The sequence below is a fragment of the Mustela erminea genome, chromosome 4 (genome assembly GCF_009829155.1).
Source record: "Mustela erminea isolate mMusErm1 chromosome 4, mMusErm1.Pri, whole genome shotgun sequence".
Classification (NCBI taxonomy): Eukaryota; Metazoa; Chordata; class Mammalia; order Carnivora; family Mustelidae; genus Mustela; species Mustela erminea.
This window is the reverse complement of record NC_045617.1, coordinates 122,721,460-122,731,513: the sequence shown is the minus strand read 5'-3', so window position 1 is coordinate 122,731,513 and position 10,054 is coordinate 122,721,460. Positions and strand designations below refer to the sequence as shown.

The 10,054-nt window shown below is 44.4% G+C and overlaps 1 pseudogene; it reads right to left on the bottom strand.

Moving 5' to 3' along the window:
- LOC116587519 overlaps positions 1-10,054 on the bottom strand; it is a 592,489-nt pseudogene that overhangs the window by 148,169 nt on the left and 434,266 nt on the right.

Sequence of the window (10,054 nt, the reverse complement as noted above, 5' to 3'; positions counted from 1 at the left end):
AGTAAAAACAATTTTCACAGACAAAAGGGTAGCATGGTTCAATGTTCTTTAGTCCAAAACAACCAGGAGCACCTGTGAGCTTTCAATTTGGATCTATTACCAGTTGCAGTGAGAGAGAACGCACCCCTTTGGGGGCCACGGGGCATCTTAATATGAAGGTGTTGGAACCTATAGGGATCTGCGATTTGGATGGGAGTTTTGGAGAGGAACCATGGGACCTGGGGCCTACTCCCAACTGTGTGTTGTCAGGATGTGTGGGTGATTCTATGGTTGAGCATCTCAGTGAGTCCCCTCTCCAGGCAGGCCAGACCAGAGTGAGGAGAGAGCAGTCATGGTGAAGAAGCAGTTGATTGCTCACGTTGGCTGACACAGGGAGATGCGTGTTATTCTGTGGGTTGTTCAGTGCCTGTTTTGTCTGTAATGACACAGAGTGATGTTGTGGTTTCAGAGTGTTCTTGTCTGATGTTGATGTTCTATGAGGTGACTAACTCACATCCCACAGGAGAAGAATATAGTCAAGGGGTAAATATTTGCCAGCTTCTGACCATACTGAGTCCAACTGTCAATGTCAGACCACCTCCTGATGTTGGGGGAAACTGTCTTTTTCCCTCTTAAATTTTGTATTTTAAAATAACTGCACCCCATTCAAAATATAATCATAGAATTGGTGTTCCATATTTTTAGGGCAAATACCCAGGAGTGGAATTGTTGGATTACATGGGGATTCACTATGTTGTACACCTTAAGGGAGGGTGACATTGTGTATCAAAAGCACTCAAATAATAAAAACAGAAAAAGAAAGAAAAAAAGAATTTAAAATGCTAGAAAACAATTTGGAAAGGAGGAAATTAAATGTCAAATTTGCATAAACAAATTTGTATAAACAAATTTGTAAACAGATTTATGAAAACAAGTTGTATTTGTAATAAGTAAACATAAACAAATATAGGAGAATGTAGAAAAAGTAATGGGAATAAAACCTAGGATCTATGAACTTTGCAAAGATGAAAGTAAGGGATGAGAGTGTCCATCAGAGGGTCGGAAAAACACACCATCAGAAAAGTTGATGGGAGTGAACACTGGGAAGCAATTTTTTAAGGGGCTTTGAAAACTGTCTCTACAAATGAAATGTGCTTATGTTGTGACACAGACATTTTCTTTGAGGAGTTTATCCTGAGGAGATAATCACATATATTATCAAAAGTATATTTTCAAAGATGTTTCTTGACTTGTGGTTTATAGAATAAAGAAGGGAAATCATGTAAGCTCTATAAACAGTATGATGTTTGTAAGTATAAATAGTAGAACACTAACATGTCTCAAGGATTATTACCATGAGATTTACACAGAGGGTCACAGTTCATCATGAAGGCAAACCCAGGAGGCATCCCATAGGGGATCCCTTTGTACATAGAGGGAAAGGGAGAAGGTTTGTTCTCAGAGGACTTGTTGTCTTGTCTATCATTGTTCCCTATCAGGAGGTGGTTGTGACTGTGCACTACAAGCAAGTGAGCTGTTATAATGTTCCAGAATGTTCTGAGATGGGAGGTTGCTGGGCTCAGAGCCAAGGAAGACATTAAGGAGAAATGTGACTCAGCTGCTCAAATCACACTAAAGTATACCATCCAGTGGGCATCTTGAGGCCTCCAGGGACTCAGGATCAGCTGGCCTCTGGAGCTACAACAGAGAGCAAGGGTGACACCCTGGTGACAGGACACTAGCACTCTCATGTGGGAGATGGGCATGGGACAGAAATGACAGAGGGAAACATAAATCACTCTTGAGATGAGTGCTGTGTGGAGAAAGGTCATGATATCACAGAAGCAGAAACCAGGAGACCTAGAAGGTCCCCTGATATGTCGCCCAATAATGGGTCTGTGATCAAAGGAGAGAGACTGATACAAAGCGAAGGTCAAGCAAAGCTTTATTTCATGCCAAGCATCGAGAATCAAACCAACCAGTTGGGGCCATCTCTTACAAAGAGAAGAACCCTCCCAGCCTCACAGACTAACTTTTATAGAGCAAAGACCATGTGGTTGAGAGAAAACTGCACAGTCATGCTAGGTCACACATTGGTGGCCAATTGAATTTCAATTTACCCTAGTAGATGTTTGAACTAGCCTATCACCTTGGTCAGAATTGGCACCCAAAAGGCGGGGCCCACTCTCCTTGGTAGCTAGTGAGACAGTATGTGTGCCTCACTGATTGGATGTCTCCACCTGACCTGACCCGCTCTTGTATCTGGGCTTTGCTACCTGGGACTGGTTTCCCAGACTTGCTTTTAAATAAGTTCCTCTGGGAGGGGCAGGGTCAATCTAAGTTTACTGCATAAACAACAAAATGGCTCCCTCTGGCTAAGTAGGTCCTTACATCTCCTACCACTAGGATCAGTCACATCTATAGGATACAACAGGCCTATGGATGTGAAGCAAAAACACAACTACACACAGTGCTGTACAATCATAGAACAGGAAAGATCTCTGGGGAAATTAACAATATGATGATAGAGATGAGTAATTGAGTGAATACAGTAGATAATTACAGTTGTCAATCCCAGAAGTCATGCAATCAGGATGGTGATGACAGCAGGAGAATTTGTTTCTTCCACTTGTTTGTTTCACCCACATGGTGGGAGTTCTGCAGAGGCCAGAGAGATGGGGCAGGAGTTGGAGGAATCATGAGATCAAGTATTGGATTTATGGGATGATTTTGTTTTTGTTTTTAAATTTATTTATTTTCAGCATAACAGTATCATTATTTTTTCACCACACCCAGTGCTCCATGCAATCGGTGCCCTCTATAATACCCACCACCTGGTACCCCAACCTCCCACCCCCCCACCACTTCAAACCCCTCAGATTGTTTTTCAGAGTCCATAGTCTCTCATGATTCACCTCCCCTTCCAATTTTCCCCAACCCCCTTCTCTCTAACTCCCCATGTCCTCCATGCTTTTTGTTATGCTCCACAAATAAGTGGGATGATTTTGTTTTGGTTTATTTAGTTTTGCTTCTCGTTGTTGAATGGCAGTCATTCCTGTATGCTTGTAGGAGGAATGGCTGAGCCAGGAGAGAAAAGGAAGTGTATAATACAGGTGAGTGAGGGGCCATGTGTGCCACATGGAGGGGCAGCCTGAGACAGGAGGGCCCCTCCCCCATCATTGCTTAGAAGCTGAGGACACAGGTGTAGAGGTGAGGGGAGCAAATGGGGGAAGTGTGCAGTTCTCACCTGAGTCCTTTCCTGGGTGAAGAAAAAACGAGCCTATCACCTCAGAGAGGGGAGCAAAGAATGAGTGAAGGAGCCTGAGAAAGGAGAAGGAAGTGAGAGGCAGCCTCTCAGGAGGATGACAGGGAGCTGAGTGGGGAAATGGCATCTGGAGAGAGCAAGGCTGAGGCCCCTGAGCTCTGTGTTCATCATCTTAGAGAGAGAGAGAGACTTCTAGCAGCAGGAGGATAGATAAGAGACTAGAAGCAAATGCAACGAAACAGCTCAGGGATGAGGATTACATCTTTTTACTTTGTCTTTTATTTTATGTTATTATTTTTAACATCTTTTACTTTGTCTTTTATTGTTTTTCTCATTTTATAATTTTTCTGCAGTGAACAGACATGACATCATATATATTGTACATTATATATAAAGATCACAATCAGAATATAAACACTTTATTTATGCTTGAAAAGGGCAGGAGATGCTGGGAGAGTCAGCAGCTCAGGGCACAGAGCTGGAAGGACTGGGCCCACCTGTCTGCGCGCTCAGGGCAGGGAACACACAGAGTCTTTGCTCCATGTCTCAGGACCCTGCTCCCTGGGGGGCCAAGCAGAGTCTTTCCCTTCTTTTAAGCTGTGTTCATTGTTTCATTTATTACTAACTTGTCAATTTTAATGATTTTAAGACATGGATTTTCTATGTTACATGACATTTAAAGGTATTTTACTGTGAGAATTCCTCCATATAATCTATGCCACCTGCTTCAGAAATTGAAATAAAAAGGCAAAATAATTCAGTGAAAAGATGATTGGTCGTAAAGTAGATGATCAGAACCTGAGTCGTTATTCATGGTCTGAGGATGATCTTATCAGGTATAGGGATATTAAAGCAATTTATTTTTGAAAACTTTGCACAGGCACTTATAAAATAATTCAATAGATACTCAAAAATGTTTAAAAATACTTGAATGGTTATAATCCCTCATCCCCTAGTCACCCAAGTTCTCTACCCAAAATCCATCATAGTCAGTCATTTCTCATGTCTTGAAAAATACACGTGTCCCCTAATGTGTACTGTTATATCAGGAAACAAGTCTGACCACAGACTGGTCAAAAATATTTTCAAATCACATAAGTGATAAAAGCCTTCTTTTAGAATAGTCATAAAATCCTTAAAAAGGAACAATAAGAAATTTTTAAAATGAGCAAAACTCTGAGCAGACACATCACCAAGAAGATATACTCATGGGTAATAAGCACATGAAAAGATACTCAGCAGCAGGTGTCATCAGAGAAATGCAAGTACAACGGCAGTGATCTGCCATCACACACCTGTTAGATGGTGGGAATCCAAGCACTGATAGTGTCACCTGATGACCAGGACAGGGAGCCACAGAAAGCCTCAGTCACTAATGGCAGGAAGACAAAATAGCACAGCCGCTGTGGGAGACGGTCAGTGGGTTCTTATAAAGTCAGACGCAGACTAAGCACACAAGCAGCTGATCCCTCTGTAAGGTATTTACCCAAATCATTTAAGAACTCATGTTTGCACAACAGCCTGCATGCAAGTTGTCCCAGCAGAATAGCCCTCACCTGTGGGCTGCACATCCTGACTTCCTTCCAAAGACTACTTTATGGGAGGGGACAAAGCCAAAGAAGGAACTTCACAGGGAGCATCTGGGTTAGACGACCTTAGCCAGTGGGTGAAGGTGAACTTCATCTGTGATGAGCGAGCGATCACGGTATATTCTGGCTATGTTGTGTGGTGAACGGCCCGCCTAGGTGTGGTGTTCCCAAACTCCACAGCCTCAGCCAGCCTGACTCACAATGATAGACAGTCTACAAAGTACCCATACCATCTCCTCCAACATGTCAAGGTCATGAAAAACAGGGACAGTCTGAGACATGGTCACAGCCAGAGGATCCTGAAGGAGCTATGATGGGACTCAATGAGGCAACTTGGATGGGATCTTGGGAGAGAAAACAAAACCGTGAAAGCAAATCCTGTGTGGAGATCAGTAGTAATGTGTGAATATTATGTCATTAGCTAGGAAAAATGCATGACAGTGAGATTGGGGTTAATGACAGGACAAGTGAGTGTGAGGTACAGAGGGACTCTGCACTAACTTTGTCACTTCTCTATAAATCCCCAACTATTCTAAGATGAAAGAGTGTCTTTTGTAAAATAGTCCTCAGAGAGGGAATAGATCCAGGAGGAAAACAAGGATCTACTTTTCATTTTTCCTGAGCTTGTCATCTAGGGACTGGAGAGAGGTTGTGGGGAGGACAGATGGAAATTCAGACATGGGGAAGGGCTTCAGGGCGCTCCTCTCCTCGGATCCCAGCACTGCCCACGCACCTGGCTCCAGGACTGCTTGGAAGGCCCCTTCCTCCCCCCATTATGCTCAACCTGCAGGTCCTCCATTTGGGCCTGACTCAGCTCAGTCCTGTGCTCCCTGGTGGTTCAGGACCTGGGTGCAGCAGGGTTGAGGGCAGGAAACTGGAGTACCCTTTGGGCATCTCCCCAGGGACCTCCCCAGGGTCTCCTTTGGCTCCCAGCAGGGCACAGGGCTGTACACACAGGAGAAGCCTCCATCTAGTGTCAGGTCCCCCGTCTGAATTGTCTCCCCAAATACACACTGATACAGGTGCTTTCTCCCCGTTGAATGACCATGGACTCTGGCCTGAGGGAGGAACCAATCTTCAGGCTGTAACAACAGCTTCCCAGGTCTGCAGTGGACCCCCCCACACTTTGCTCTCAGTCTCATCCTGGGACCTTGACCCCAGAGTCCCTGCTGCTTCTTCCTACTGCTGCTTCAAGGCTAACAGGTCCTCCTCCAGGGAACCAGCTCTGGAGTCTCAGTCGCTAAGAGCAGGAGAAGGAGGGGAGGAGGAGGGGATGAGCTCCCTGGGTGATGGCCTGGAACCTGGGATGCTCCTGGAGGAGTGAGCACAGGGAGGAAGTAGTGACATTAGGGGTGGAGGCCAACAAGAGTGCAGGAGGGGGAACCAGAGATGAGAAGGTCAGGGGAAGGGGTCATCATAGGGGACTTTTGTGCGGGGAGGATGGGTTCTGTCTGGAAGAGCACAGGGGCTTCTGGATGGGGCTCTGGGGGCATCAAGGAACTGAGAGGAGGTGGAGCCAGGCCTGTGTACCATGAAGGGCCAGCCCTGGTTTCTGATTCTGTAGTTTCCAGATTCCCACTCCCTATACTACTGTTTCTTTTCTTTTCTTTTTTTTTTTTTTTAAAGAATTTATTTATTTATTTGACACAGAGAGATCATAAGCAGGCAGAGAGGCAGGCAGAGAGAGAGACGGGGGGAAGCAGAGAGCCCGATGTGGGGCTCGATCCCAGGATCCTGAGACCATGACCTGAGCTGAGGGCAGGTACTACTGTTTCAAAGCCACCTTCTGTCCACTCATGTTTCCCGGTCTCTGCCACCTGGAAACATTCTCTACTTGTGAAGACAGTGGAAGCCCTGCTCCAGGAAGAGCAGCCCCAGGGCCTTGGACAGGGAGGGGCCCAGCAGCTGAAACCAAGGCAATGTAATCCTGGAGCTTGGTGGCAGCAGGTGGGATGGAGGCTTGACATGGCCATTATACAAGGAGATTAGCCAGGACTCAGGGCCCAGGCTTCTATCTCACATTTCGCCCAGGAGCCAGATGTTTCTCCTGTCCTCTACCCAGGGCTGTAGGACCCAGGTATCTGAACACCATGCCCAAGATGGCTAAGTGGGGAGGCTCTGGTGCAGGGTCAGACCCCCACCTTTTGCAGCTTGGAGGGTGGCCCCCTCTCTCCTGCCTGGAGCACCCAGGACCCTGGCATGCTGCCTCTTCTACCCCTTACTGCCCCTTAGACACAGGGACCTGCTGTCTGCCTCCCTCAGGCCTGGCTTCCTGTCCCTGCAAACTGGGAAATGACAATTTCTGCTCTTGTTGCATCTACAGATCCCACATTCTCATTTCAGTACATGGTCATTCGGGTGAAGAGAATTCTGACGTCCCTCGTGATTACTTCTCTAAGTCATGATGACCCATGTATTTGAGATGTGTTACTAATTTCCAAATATTTGAGGATCTTCCAGAGATCTTCATGTTACGGATTTTTTTTTTTTTTAAATAAGCAGTATTTTTTTTTTTTAAAGATTTTATTTTATTTATTTGACAGAGAGAAATCACAAGTAGATGGAGAGGCAGGCAGAGAGAGAGAGAGGGAAGCAGGCTCCCTGCTGAGCAGAGAGCCCGATGCGGGACTCGATCCCAGGACCCTGAGATCATGACCTGAGCCGAAGGCAGCGGCTTAACCCACTGAGCCACCCAGGCGCCCCATGTTACGGATTTTTAATTGTGGTCACAGAGTATAGTCTATAATCTCACTGCCTTTACATTTATGAGACTGATTTTAGGGCTAGTCTGTTGTCTGTTTTGGCTCAGGGTATTGTAAAAGTCCTCTAATTCTTATTTGTTCTATTAATGTGAAAGGAGGGTTGATCTCTAAGTATAATAGTTAATTTGTTATTTAATAGTTTATTGTTAATTTGTCTATTTCTTTACAGTTCTGCGCCTTTATGTGTCAGCTATGCTAGAACTCTGTAATTAGGTTCTTCTCATTCAGTAATTTTGTCTTTTGTGATCAGCATCAAGATCACATCTGTTACCCTCACAGAAAGTCCTTCTTTGTCTCTAGTGATGCTCCTAGTGTGAAAGCTTATTTTGCGTCAGAAAAATGCAACATTCCAGATTTCTTATGCTTCTTATTCCTATGGGGTACTATTTAACCCTACAACTTTGGTCTATTTTTATTTTTATATTTCAAATTTTTATACTCTACATAGCATATGGCCTATCTTGATATTTATGCAGATTGTCCCTTTTTCCCACTCTTTTCCTCCTTTCATTTGTTCTTGGTTAGAAGCAAATATTTTTTGTTTCTGATTTGATTCTTCTAGTGGCTTTTTAGCTGTATTTATTTCCATTAATTCTTATTGATGTTGTAGGAATTGAACCTGCATCTCTGGGCGCACCTGGATAGCTCAATTGGTTAAGTGTCCAAATCTTTTTTTGTTTGTTTGTTTTTGAAGACTTTATATTTATTTATTTGACAGGGAGAAACTCAGCAAGAGATGGAACACAAGCAGGGGGAATGGGAGAGGGAGAAGCAGGCTTCCCACTGAGCAGGGAGCCCAAAGTGGGGCTCGATCCCAGGACACTGGGATCATGACTTGAGGTGAAGGCAGACGTTTAACAACTGAACCACCCAGGTGCTCCAAGTGTCCAAATCTTGATCTTTGGCTCAAGTCATGATCTCTGAGTCCTGGGATGGAGCCCCTCTTTGGGAGGAGCCTGCCAAAGATTCTCTGTCTCCCTCTGCATTTCCCCCCAACTCATGTTCACATGCTCCCTCTCTCTCTCTAAAAAAGAAGAAGAAGGAGGAGGAGAAGGAAAGAAGAAGAAGGGGGAGAATGAGGGGGAGGAGGAGGAGAAGAAGAAGAAAAAGAAACCTGCATCTTTAACTTTTCACAGTCTGCTTAAGGTAACACTGAACTCCATCCAGTGAAGAGAGGAAACTTGTAACAACGGAGTTCCATTTAGGCCCCCTGTGCTGCTATCGGCACATGTGTCAACAACACACATAAGCCAGAGAATATCATGAACTATTTAGTGTTTCCAACAGTCATATGTTGTTGTTGTTTTAAAGATTTTATTTATTTATTTGAGAGAGAATGAGTGAGAGCATGAGAGAGGAGAAGGTCAGAGGGAGAAGCAGACTCCCCAAGGAGCTGGGAGCCCAATGCAGGACACGATCCTGGAAGTCCGGGATCATGATCTGAGCCCAAGGCAGTCGCTCAACCAACTGAGCCACCCAGGCGCCCCCAGCCATATTTTTTAAAAAGAAATCAGGAAGAAAATGTACATAAACAGCATGATACCACTTCTGTTGTTAATTACTTCATTTGGTTCATGATACCATCCAGTGTCACTTACATTTGGCTGCAGGACTTCCTCTAAAATTAATTCTGGGCAGGGGTGCCTGGGTGGCACAGTAAGTTAAGCGTCTACCTTCCGCTCAGGTCATGATCCCAGGCTCCTGCATTCAAGCCCTGCATCAGACTCCCTGCTCCACAGGAAGCCTGTTTTTCCCTCTCCCACTCTCCCTGCTTGTATTTCCTCTCTCGCTGTCTCCCTCTCTGTCAAATAAATAAACTCTTAAAAAAAAAAATTAGTTCAGGGCAGGAGAGGTGTCAGTGAATTCTTTTAGTTTCTATTTATCTATATTATATTATATTATATTAATTAATTTATTTATTTATAAAGATTTTATTTATTTATTTGACAGAGAGAGGTCACAAGTAGGCAGAGAGGCAGGCAGAGAGAGAGGAAGGGAAGCAGGCCCCCTGCTGAGCAGAGAGCCCGATGCGGGACTCGATCCCAGGACCCAGAGATCATGACCTGAGCCGAAGGCAGCGGCTTAACCCACTGAGCCACCCAGGTGCCCCTATTTATTTTAAAATTTATCTTCTCATTTATATTTACCTGGTTTATATTTATCGTTACTTTGATATTTTCCCTAATTTTGTCTTGTTTCTATGGTGTTCATATGAAAAATATTCCCAACCGTAGTTGTAGAGTTAGAGGAATGTCAACCACTGATTAGACAGACTCATGGAACTAGTCCCATGAGGAGTATAATGAGCGACTTTCTGGTCCTAGAGTTTCCTGTTGACCTCATTGATTCTTTATTCTGCTTTCCTAGCCCTTCAGTGGAGTTTGCGCACTGAAATTTTATTACACTTAATTTCTTTTCAATTCTAGAATTTCTATTCAGTTTTCTTTGTACATTCTACT